A 13,017-nucleotide genomic window follows, 5' to 3' on the forward strand; every position below is an offset into this window, starting at 1 on the left:
GGTCTGCTAGATGATGAGCAGTTCACGTGTTCCGAATGCTTCTGACATTATCGAAATGGGAACTTGCAAAAATACATTCGATTTCGTTATTCTATTTAAAAGTTAGTTTAAATTTACCTGTTATTAATCTTCCAAGGTGAAATTAAAATCAAAATCGTTAGTTTAATATTTGTTGATCAGTTCGGAAGCAGGTCTGCTAGTTGCTGATCAGTTCATACGTTTCGGGAGAGTTTGACATTATTATGACAACTTGAAACTTTAATAATAACTAGGCCTAGCGGTCAGAGTAGCTTAATAATAACCGTTACATGTTCAATGATGAAATTAAAATAAATTTGTTAATTTGTTTAATTGCTTATTATTTGTTCCTCCATCTGAGTTCTGTATATCCACAACTTTCTCTAATAAGATTTCCAATCCTATTTTGGATACTTTGTCATTTCAGCTGTGTTAACATGTCACAAGCGCACTTGTGATTCCGTCACATTACGTGTGATTCTGTCACATTACCTGGTCTGCCACATATAGTTTGCAGTTTCTGCATTGCATTACCAATAAGACTGCAATAGGAAAGCAGTACTATTGTTGACGTCCGAATTTTTTTTTCTAGACCTTGTGTTCACTAACAGAGCAGAGTTTTTATATCAAATCTCATTAGTCTGTTTACCATGTCCACATAGTGTGATTCCGTCACAAGACTATTCTGGGTAACAAATTTTGTTAACCGGGGTAAGCCTCACTGAGAGTAGTACTCGTCTGTAGCCATGTGACAGTTCTGGTTCAATATATATAATTGAATTCTCTCTGCTCTCCTTAACATTCAAGATAATTACCTTATATGTTCAAAATTAGAGTGCACATGGTGATTCCGTCATGATGGAATTCATGTTCAGGGAGAGTGCTCCAAAGAGGCTGCCACCCAGTTGTCTCCTTTGTCCAGCCCCAGTCAGATGGGTCTGGCATCTCTGGATCCATGACCAATGCCTGGTTCCAACAGTTGGCCTGGTAGCAAGTGTGTTTGATGTGCTGCTTGAGTGCTGCCTAGGTTGGAGGAATGTTCTCTAGAGTTCTACACTTCTGTGTGAAGAGCTGTTTCCTGGCATCATTCACTTCCGTGCTCTCACTGGTTCGGTCGTACATCAGCACCACAAATCGCTCCAGCAGTAACATTGAGCCTTCACTGACCTCACTTGGCATGCCTAGGAGTTCATTGAAAGCATCATTCACCTCTAAGAAAGACTTCCAAGTTTCCCAGGCAGTCTTCTTTCCTCTGCCAGCGAATGCAGATACAGTATCACACCCGGTGAAAGCGTGAAAGATTGGGAGAGTCAGACACTGTGTTGGATTCAATGTGGCAACCATTTCGTGAACAGCTATGTTGTGGTGTTGGGCACACACGTTAAACAAAGGTAGGCCACAACGCTTTGGTTTAAGTCGAGCTCTTTATTCGTTGCTCACTCGTCAGCACTGCCGTGCTCGGGGCTGCGAGCCCGCGTGTATATCCGGAGGCCACGCCTCACCTGGGGCGTGGCCGACACCCACTGGTGCGCAGAATTACGTCACTGCGCCAGCGAGCCATCGTGTCCGCCACACGCCCCCCCCCCCCCCAGAATTCCCGCGCACCTGAAGGGTCAGTTTGCGGGGCAACCGGATGACCCGGCCGAAGCGCCCTCTGGCGGCTGGCGGCGTCTGGGATGCCGGGATGCCATCTGGGATGCCTCTGGCGGCATCTGGGATGGGAGCAGGGCAGGGGGTGGCGTGACGGCGGGGTTGGGCGGTGCCGGGGGTCCGCCCGCCGGGGGGCGGCCCCGACGTGGGGGCAGAGCCGCTGGTGGGGGGTGGTCCAAGTCGAGGTGGGCCGGCTTGAGGCGGTCCATGGAGACGCGGTCAGGAGTACCACCGATGTCCAGGGTGAAATGCTTCACCCCGGTCTCCAGCACGCGGAAGGGCCTGTCGTACGGGGGCCGCAGTGGTGTCCGGTGGGCGTCGTGGCGGACGAACACGTACTCCGCCGTGTGAAGCTCCAGGACGACGTGCGTTGGCGGGCAACCGTGGTGCGCCGTCGGCACCGGGGCTAACCTCCGGGCGGTCTCCTGCAGGGCGGAGCGCTGCTGCGCCGCGGACCATGGTGCCGTGGAGTCGGGGAGGAACTCGCCCGGCACCCGCAGCGGTTGTCCGAAGACCAACTCCGCCGCGGATGCGCGCAGGTCGTCCTTGGGCGCCGTCCTGAGGCGCAGCAGGACCCAAGGGAGCCTGTCGACCCAACCGCCGTCGCGGAGGCTGGCCCGGAGCACGGCCTTCATGGCGCGATGGAGGCGCTCGCACAGGCCGTTGGCCTGGGGGTGGCAGGCCGTGGTGCGGTGCAGCTGGACACCGAGCCCCCGTGCTACCGCCCCCCAGAGCTCCGAGGTGAACTGGGGGCCGCGGTCGGCGAGATGTCCGAGGGGGCGCCGAACCGGGCAACCCAAGTGGCGATGAACGCCTGCGCGATGTCCACCGCCATCGTTGCTGCCAAAGGCACGGCCTCCGGCCACCGGGTGGTGCGGTCCACCATGGTGAGGATGTGGGTGAAACCACGCGAGGGGGGGCAGAGGTCCCGCCAAGTCCACGTGAACGTGGTCGAACCGACGTTCGGGCACCGTAAACGGGGCCAGCGGGGCCTGGGTGTGGCAGTGAACCTTCGCACGCTGGCACGCGAGGCACGTCCTGGCCCAATCGCGGACGGCCTTCCGAAGGCCATGCCAGACGAACTTGTCGGTGACCAGCTTTTGGGAGGCCTTCGTGCCCAGGTGGGACAGGCCGTGGATGGCGTCAAAAACCCGGCGCTGCCAGCCAGCGGGCACGATGGGGCGAGGCCGGCCGAGGGAGACGTCGCACATGAGGGCCGCGCCCCCGCCGTCGAACAGTACCTCGGTGACGCGGAGGCCCGTGACGGCGGTCCGAAAAGCCTGGACGGCGGGGTCGGCGGACTGGTCCGCCGCCGTCCGGGCATAGGTAAGATGTTATGTCCATAAGATGTCCATAAGATCCGTGTCCATAAGATGTCCATAAGATGTCCATAAGATGTCCATAAGATCCGCCGCCGTCCATTAAATTAATTAATTAAATTAAATTAATTAAATTAATTAATTAAATTAATTTAAAAAAAAAAATTAAAAAATAAAAATTAAAAAAAATTGAAATCCTAAAAACCAATCACTGCCTCACTGCCCTGCCTGTGCCTGTTTGTTCACCAAGTCGTTGTTATCAGCGGTAGTGCTCAATGTCCTGCTTCCGGTTGATTTTTATTTAGTGTGCTAAATGCGCGATTTCCTGGCTATGTGTGTGTGTGCTGCGTGTGTCATAAGGAACAGAGGGAAAAAAAGCATTCTGAGTATTGCGCTGCAATACATGTCCCCTACCGGCAGTCTGTCATCCGGAAAACTGTTGGGGAAATTACCAAAGTTCAAAGTGCCATAACTTTGTCAAAAATGATCGAAACGTCGTGAAGTTCGAACTTGATCTGTAACTTATCATGAGGAAACCATGTACCAAGTTTGAAATCATTAGCATTAAGAGTTTAGAAAAAAAAGTCCGCAAAACTGTTCTTTGCGTGACGGACGGACAGACGGACAGACTGACAGACTGAGGGACGGAGTGCAAACCTATAGTCCCCTCCGGTGTACACCGGTAGGGGACTAATAACAGAGGCCATTACATACAGGGGATTAACTACCCATAATCTCTCACTAATTAACATAACCCCACCCATCATGATGGGAAGATATGCTCTTACACGACATACGGTCTACCGGATCCCTACTTATGATATGTGAGGGTTTCTTCTTCTTCACGACAGTCGGAGCACACAACCTATTAAATTCTACCTGGACTAAGGCATTGCCTACCCCCCACAAACGTAACAATATAAAACAGACACAACGGCATAATGTTTAGAGCATCTGCTTTGAGAAGTTGGTGGGGCAAATCGCGTCTGCGTCATGTCTGAACATGCTGCTTCCTTGTTGACGCTCAGCACTTACAAGGATAGAAATGAGAATGCAATGGTGGTTGGTGCGCAGACTTGTGGCTGTTGGTTGCCTCATTTTCTGGGGACGTGACTGCCGCTGATGCAAAATGAAAGAGGCTGCATATTACATATACATATACGGTGCTGCATTTCAACCCCTAGTAAATGATCGTTCAAATATTCGATCCGTCGACGTCTTGCGGTTGCGAATGCCGATGGGGGCAGCGTGCTCCTGGATGCATCACCGTGTACCTGGATATCATAGATCTTTAAATTATTTCCCCTGAATGAACGATACGTTGTGATCTAGAGGGTAGAGGTACCGTATGCACAACTCGTCTGGGTTTGAATATCGACTCAGCTATAAAATATCAAAACGGGATTTCATTAGGTAGGGTGGGTGAGTCATCGATCTGTCCCTGGCGTGTGCCGCTACATTAGTTGAAGGACGTCGAAGATCTCACGATGTCCTTCGCGAAGAGGAGGCGAGCCATCGCCGGCACCACGAACTGATTCCAAATCTCTGCACGAACTACGACCGCGAAAGGGATGCCAAACCCGCCCAGCATAATTTTAAGCTTCGAGATTGCTTGAGCAAAATTGAGGACTCGCTTCGTGAGGAAACTTCAAGGCAAAAAAAACGAGCTAGAAGCCGAGAAAGAAAAAAAATGCAACGTTTGGCGCCGGGATAACAGGAAGACTTTTGTTCGTTTTTAAAATTTCATTATATATTTAAGCATATTTATTTATTTATTTTCTGGGTGCATTGCGGTTTCAAAAAGGGGGTGGAGCGAGCAGCGAGGACGTGAGTCGTGACGTCAGAGAGAAAGGGGCGTGTTGTGTGAGGAGAACGGCTGTTGGTGAGGGAGGGGTCGCTCGTCCTCTCCGTATTTAAAGCTTCACGGCGCTTTGTCTCCGTTTGGTGCTTTGTCTTTGTCGAGAAAGGGGGAAAAAAAAATATTGAATTAAATATTTGATTGCAAACTCCCTCTCCCCCCCCCCCCCTTCGACGAGTTTATCGTCTGAGTGGTCAACCTTTTACATTTCCTTTTTTATTTTCAGTCGACGGATTCTGTTTAAGTCCCTTCGTGCACGAGGAAGGAAAGCTTTGCAGTGGAATTTTCCTTCGGATCGACGGTACGTCACATTCGTATCGGTTGTTTGCACGAGGTTCGCTTTTGACACACCATTTTGGATCGAGGGACGTCGTTCCCGCTCACCGATACTGTTGCGTAAAAGGTGAAACGAATTACCTGAGGTTAAAAAAAAAAATCGTGTTTTGAATGAATCGAGATTCAGTTGTACATTTAAATACATTTTTATCTCCTGAATCCGTTTTAGCGTTTTTATCGTTTACAATGAACGGGTTTTTCATGAAACAAAGAGGGTTTGGATGCGTTTGTAACGCGTGGCCGCCAGGTAGATTTGGCGGGAGGTAAAACTGTTCGATATGCAACCAAGAACAATCCCCGTGAAGAAAGCGTTTCCAGTCGACCTCGTGGAATAATTTGTCAAAATATATCGATGAAAGGTTGTGGTGGTGCTTCGATGGAGTCCATTACGCCCATCAAAACCTGCGCTATGATTGGCAACATATGGTTGTTGATCTGCTCTGTCCCTTTAAAAAAAATGCTCACGGTGTTTAGCAACTAAGCAGCACGGACCATTTTTAACGTCTGATTATATTCGGCCGAGATTCGAACCACCGACCTCCCAGACAGAGTGGAATTCAAATAGTAACTAGAACGGTACTCAGTAGAGAGCATACATACCTCCACCTGGTTGGCCATATCACTCGATGGTGAAGAATTACTAAAAAAATTAAATAATTATTATATCCGAATCCATATTCAGATCTTCACCAAAATCGAATCTATTCCTTGTCACCCACACAATCTGTCCACCACGTTTCGTCCAAATCCATCCATACCTTTTTGATATATCCCGCAAAATTTCGAGTAGCCGGATCCGAATCCGGATCTTCACCAAAATCTAATCATTTCGTTCTTGTCACATACGCTACATCTCTACCAAATTTGGTCCGAATCCGGCCGCAACTTTGAGATGTTTTGTTCACGGACAAACAGACAGGGGTGAAAACACAACCTCCATCCACCTTTGGTGGTGGAGGTAAATATAGTTGTGGCTTTTGAGGTTCCCCTTTAGGGGCATTGATTTGGGTCACCACTCGCCATCCCACCACCCTAATAGTAAATACGGTGCCCAGGCTTCCGTGTGCCTTTTGTGGTGGTCTGATCAAAATGGCCTATTCTTGGGAGGGGGACACGAGGTAGAGTGGAATTTTCCAGGCATTTACTATAATGTACCAACATTACTTTAGGAGTCGTGACTGATATTTCTACTGATCTGTTTTTTTTCCACAACTACAAGGTGAGACGATGCTACTGTAGTTTAATAATTGGCCCCATCGTGCGTCCACACTGTGCACCGGTTATAAGCCGTGCTTCAGCATGTACTATGTAGCTGCATGTGTGCGTCATGTTTTTTTATTTTTGTTTTTATATTTATATACTGGGAGTGTGGTTGTGCCAATGATGCAGTGCCTCCTGTAGGCGAAGAGCAAGAATTTGCCTTTTCAGGGTTCTGGCGACACAGCAACGTCCACGAAGTAATCGTAGCAAAGTTGACGCCCAGTTTAACTCTGCGAGGGACAACGCACACTCCGATGCCGCGCCTCCCTGCGAGACACCAGGATGACAGATTGCTGGGTTTGCACCCCGCCCCCTCTCTTCCCCTTGGGTGCAGTTTGATTTATGCCTTTGGAAACGTGCATGAAACCCCTCCACCCCACCCGCTGCCCAAAAGAAAAACAACATATAAGCATGATTGACCGTGCTGCAGTAGACCCAACTTGTGCCCCCCTCCCCCCACTCAACCTTCTCTATATAATATAATGATATACCTATAACGGTGACTGACTTAAGGGTGTAGTACTGGTGAAAAATTGAGAAAACTACATAGGTACCTTTGAGAGGCCTTTACACAAAAACAAAGTCAAGTTAATATCTAATTTTCAGTTTTTCTTGAAAGATATAATCTTGGCTTTAACTCAGACCAGTTTCAACGCTTCTTTGTCATATTACATGCATATAATTTGCATAAATTAGACCGTCAATAAAAAACAAGGAAAAACAAAGAACACTTTTCTACTTCTATCTTCTATGTCACCTATCATTATTTTCACACAAAACTTGGTACATGTATTATACATGTGTTACTCTACTACCTGATGAGAGGATTTTGTGAAATTATGTCAAATGTTCACTAATTAGCTAATTATGCCAATTACCAGATAAAACTTGGTTGTCCTTCAATAAATCCACAATGGCTACTCCTATAAACAAAAGCCTTCATCATTTTAAAGGAAGTGATATTCTGAATATCCTGTCCAAATTTCAGCCCAAAAGAATGATGCAAATTAAAGTTACTAGGGCATGCCCGTACTATATCTATATCTAAAATTATATCCCCCCCTCTATTTACATGAAATGGTTTGGTCCATGAAATGTTTTGGTCCATTCGCAACGCCAAAGCGAACGGCGAACGCTTTACATGAAATGGTTTGGTGCATGAAATGTTTTGGTCCATTCGCAACGCCAAAGCGAACGGCGAACGGCTTGCGAGTACAGTGACAATCCCCCCGGGGTTTTAATTAGTTTTAAAACGGAGCTTGGCAACCGCTGGCGTTCTTTAGCCGGCAGCTTCGCCCGCCTGAACGCCGTTACAGTACCTTCGACCGCGAGTTGCTCGGACTTCACTTGGCGGTCAGGCACTTCCGCCATCTGCTCGTGCGAGTACAGTGACAATCCCCCCCCCCCCCCCCTCTATTTACATGAAATGGTTTTTATTAGTTTTAAAACATAGTTTAACGCCAACATAGCGCCAACATAGTTTGCAAACGTGAAATAAATGAATACGCTCTCAAATGTGCCATCCGAGGCAGAGTGTGTCCGCCACGTTCGGCACACGCGATAGTTCGCTGCTCTCTGATTGGTTGAATCGTTTTTTGGACATAGCTCGGTAAGTAATTGTCCGATTAATATGAAACCTTGAAAAGGCACATCCTCGGGTCCCCAGCAATATACCTGGCAAGTTAAAAGTATATCGGACCCGTGGTTGTCGAGAAACAGCGGTCACAGACAAACAAACGTACAAACGTACAAACGTACAAACAAACACACAGAGATTACTGGAATTATAGATAGATAACAAATTTCATGCAAAATATTATATTGAATTGAATTGAAATTTGCATTTTTCAATAATTAGGGGTACTTCTATGACCTCTAATAGCATGATTCTTGTTTATAAGACTATAAGGAAACTGTTCAGCTAAAAAAAAAAAAATCAAAAAAAAAAATCACCTCTTCACCAGTACTACACCCTTAACATTGCCTGAGCCACCTGATTCGCACAAAGGCATAAAAAAAAATTGTCGGTTCTTGCACATGCCTGAAAATGAACCATAATATGCAATTTTATGTGTGTAATGTAATGTTCGTAAATTTTTAACTGGAGATGCTACACATGTTAATCATGTTTACTCTAATAGAAATCTAAAAATAGGGGCAATAACCCTGGGTGCTCACCTGGTAGGGGCAATAACCCTGGATGCTCACCTGGTAGGGGCAATAACCCTGGGTGCTCACCTGGTAGGGGCAATAACCCTGGGTGCTCACCTGGTAGGGGCAATAACCCTGGGTGCTCACCTGGTAGGGGCAATAACCCTGGGTGCTCACCTGGTAGGGGCAATAACCCTGGGTGCTCACCTGGTAGAATAAAGCGGTATACTGCACCGACTAAAAGTATTTTAAACCAATTTCATTGGTTGAGAGGAGACGGGGCCGCATGTCGAATCATGCTAACCTAATGTAATCGTGACTTTAAAAAACAACAACAACGCTCTGGCGGGGAAAATGGCCTTAAAACGATCATTCATTTTCATTCATTCATTCATTCAACCTATTTTGGTGGCAAACAAATTTGGTGGTACATCACGACCTACTCTCCTGTACACCCTCTTAGACCCCAATTTTCTAATGCCATGAACAAACTGGTACATCACGGGTGATGAACGGAACGTTGTCAAGTTTCATCGGGAGTGTGTGTAGTTTAAGAGAAGAAAGCAAATACCTATTTTGGGAGGGGTGGGGGTCAAACATGGGCCCATTTTGACCCCCGGTAGACACCCTTAGACCCTGAATTTTATTTTATTTTATGTGAACAAAGTTGAGTTGCAACATACCAACTATCATTTTTGCTAAGTTTGGTCGCAATCCCATCAGCAGTTTCGGAAAAGTTGCAAGTGTTGATAGACAACACACCATCCCATAAGCTCCCAGGAAGTAGGTTCGAGGTGAGCTAAGAATCAGGAACTATATCTCCATGTAGCTCTATAACCATCTCCAAAATGCGCTCGCCTTGCAAGGAACTCACCAAAGATGCCGTTGGTAGTTGCTTCAGACCAACTTTAATTTCCAAGGAATCCAAGAGTTCAACATCGTTCAATTGCCATGAAGCGTCGCAATATTGAAAACTTGCTCCATGGTGGCATGGTGTTGTGGCTCAACCATGAAAGGGTTTGCATAGAACACCTGTGGAAAAAGAATAATGATGTACTAGATGCTCGTATCTATCAGGCTGATGTAAAACCCAGGCCATGTATTTTTATTTTTAGTTGTACAGTCTCGACAAAAATCTGCATTGCTTTAAAGTACAGTACTGTATTGGTAAACGTACGAGGAATGGAGGAAACCATGTGATCCATCATGCCTGCGCTATATCGAAGTTAGACATTGATTAATCCACCGAATGCAATAAAATGTTACAGGTAATTTAAAACCTCCAGTCACACAAAATGATCCTCAATGTTCTCCCGATTTATGATGCACCACTAACCAGATAGCTATCATGTCATAGATAAGATAGTTGTTTTTTTGTAATATGAATGCCTCACCCGAGTTGGAGCTTTTTAATTTGTCCACAGAAATAAACTATTGCCAATGGAAGTTGATGTGGAAATTAACTGAAATAAGCTGTGTTTTTCCCTTTTGTTTCCAAACTCACTTGCTGTACAAACTGCTTATTTTGGAGCAAAAGCACAAAATGCTGTTTGTGAATGTTTGGCTTGTCGTATTACCTCCGCCATCTACTTGTAGACTGCCAGGTGTTCCAATTTTTCATTTCATTTCGTGACCTGAAAATCGGGTGGGCATCAAATTGGCATGATAATATAGAAAAAATTAAGAAATAATGTTCATGACTTTTCACAAGTCAGATTCTGGTACGTTAGTCTAATATAATGTTGAAATGTATAATTTTATTTCCAAAATCTCCGTTTAGCCTCGAACGCATTTCGATGTATTGACCAATGAGGATCGCGCTTATTCGCGCTACGAACGATGTCTGGGCTACCGGCTGCGAGTAAACAAAATGGCGGCCTCCAGTAGCAGCGACGGTGACGAGGGTGGGAGCGAGAAACGCTGTTATATGTGCATTTCTCTGGCCAAAAGATCAAGTTTAATACATTTTAGTGATATAACATGGCCGCGATATTTGCAATTTGTTCTTACGTGGCAGAATTTAGAAGGTGATCAAGCTGAAATTGCGAGAAATTTCGTGAAGAACCACGCTGACGAATTCGGCGAACGTGGCAACAGTATGGTAACAATACCTGCGATAGCTATACCGCATGATGCAGCGTTTCATCAAGTGTGTTATTCACGATTTACCGATAAACAACGAGTGAGCAGGGTGCAAAGCAGCATGAAAAAGAGAGAAGAAAATGCAGCCAATACTGGTAGGTTGAATAACTTGAATAATAAATCATGACAATGCTTCAAAACTTAGTTAGATTTTTTTTTTTGTGAGGTATATGTAAAATGATTTTGTGTGTAGTCGAACGATTTTGAATTGAAGGAACTGTCCAATATTTATGCAAGGAGGTAGGGCCGAGGTGAAACAAATAAATTTTTTAAAGGAAGTCTGAGGAAAGGGGGGGGGGGGGGGGAGGGAATCTAGTCGGGCTAACCATGACTTGAAGTCTAGACATTTTATACTCACATAATTTTAATTGTTTTCTTTTATGTGTATTTATTGCAGCTTCAACATGCAATGACATCAACGTCAACATTGACAAGGTGCATAAAGGCCCACAACCAGTCAAGAAACGTGATCTACGCTCCAGCTTAGGCAAGCCCAAATGTTCAGCCAGATCCCAATATGTGTTGCCTAACATATGCATCCTTTGTCAGAAAGAGAGAACAATCAATACAGGCAAAAGGGGCCGAAGAAAAGAGCCTCTAACAAGGTGCTCAACAATTGAGGCACCAAGACTGCAGCAAGCTGCTAAAGACAACAACAATACAAACCTGCTGCTTCAAATTCAAGACCGCGATTGTGTTGCGATAGAGGTAAAATACCATGGTCGCTGCTACAAGGAGTATACCCGGTATTTAGGCAAGCTAGCAACAACACCTAATGCAGAGCAACAAGGAGACTCCAACTACTCAGAAGCATACACATTATTTTGTGCAACAGTCAAGGATCTTATAATAGACAACAAGGAAATCTACAGACTGAAACGACTTAATGACATGTTCATGAAACAAATCAAAGCAACACACAGAATAGAATCAAACTACAAAAGTGGCTTTCTCAAGACAAGACTGATGAAAACATTTCCACAACTATGCTTTCTAACCCCGTATATGCGCTGCCAAGGACACCTTGTGTATGTTAATGACATCTCCACTAAAGTGCTGGTTGAAGAAAAGAAAGTGTTGCAAGAAACCATGCATGGTTCAGGTGATGACACAACAGAGACAGAACAAACATCCGACTCTGAACCAACCCCACCAAAGCAACCTGGGTATACTGAGAATAACCTTAGAGAACACTACTTCACTGCGCTACAATTGAGAAATGCAATAGATGAGATCAAGCCAAATATGCCATGGCCCCCAACCTCTGAGCACCTGACAACAAATGCCGCAGAAGCAATTGTACCTGCCTGTCTCTATAACTTTATTGCATGGATGGTGGGAGTGTCAGACGAACCTGATTCTGATGAGTTTGTAAAGATAGAATCTACAATACATAGAAGAATTCTCACAATTGCACAGGACAGGTGACACCACCATATACCTCCAATCAAAGGGAAGGAAACAGATGCCCAAACATTTGTCACTTGCAATGACAGTACGTCATCTCTCAGATTCAGCCCAATTAATCAGCCTACTGAACGGGTTTGGTTACTGCGTCTCAAACTCTGTCGTCTTAAATCATGACACTGCACTGGCTAACCAAGAACTACATCGTGGAGAGGATGCTCTTCCATCAATCATTCAGGCGGGCAAGCATGTCACACTCGTATGGGACAATAATGACTTCGGGGAGGAGACATTGTCTGGGCGTGGAACAACGCACAATACCAATGGGATTATAATACAGCGACCAAGTCAATCCCATGAAGTAGTACAACCAGCACCAGTCACTACAGTTAAGAGGACGCGGGAGAGATCGATGCAGCCACCTGCAGTGAACCTTGCCACATATTATGGAGGGAAAAAACGAAGGACCCGCTCCATTCGCAACCAGCGTTCCATTGGATCGAGCAACGTACTTCCCATTACTCCAGCACCCTAAGACGATAGACCTAGCATACCACATCACCAAGTACAACATTGACGGGACTCTGCCATCTTGGACAGGATTCAACCAACTACTGTCTTGTGTTGAAGTTCCACCAAAGAGCGTGATAGGGTATCTCCCTGTCATTGATGCCACTCCGACTGAAATGAATACGGTACTAACAATACTGCAGAGAAGTGTTCAGATCGCCGACAAGTTACAGTTGGAAGCAGTCGTCATTGTCGTTGACCAAGCCATCTATTGCAAGGCACAGCTCATTAGATGGAAGAATGCACAGTTCATGAAGAGACTGGTAATTCGACTTGGGGCATTCCACACTGCAATGTCCTTTCTTG

The 13,017-nt window shown here is 45.8% G+C and overlaps 1 protein-coding gene across 8 annotated transcripts in view; it reads left to right on the top strand.

Annotated features, from left to right (window-relative positions):
* The first annotated feature begins 4,832 nt into the window (after nt 1-4,832).
* LOC137437893 (sodium- and chloride-dependent creatine transporter 1) overlaps nt 4,833-13,017 on the top strand; it is a 112,216-nt gene continuing 104,031 nt past the window's right edge. For 5 of the 8 annotated variants that reach the window (XM_078766320.1, XM_078766321.1, XM_078766318.1 and 2 more), the window contains exon 1: nt 4,841-5,146. The gene's annotated coding sequence lies outside the window, so the exon portion shown is untranslated. Of the gene's footprint in view, nt 5,147-11,131; nt 11,222-11,424; nt 11,443-13,017 lie in introns of those variants that run through there. The other 3 variants (XM_068132603.2, XM_078766317.1, XM_068132604.2) reach the window with 3 other exon arrangements.

Source organism: Myxine glutinosa, chromosome 12 (genome assembly GCF_964187855.1).
Source record: "Myxine glutinosa chromosome 12, kmMyxGlut1.1, whole genome shotgun sequence".
Taxonomy (NCBI): domain Eukaryota; kingdom Metazoa; phylum Chordata; class Myxini; order Myxiniformes; family Myxinidae; genus Myxine; species Myxine glutinosa.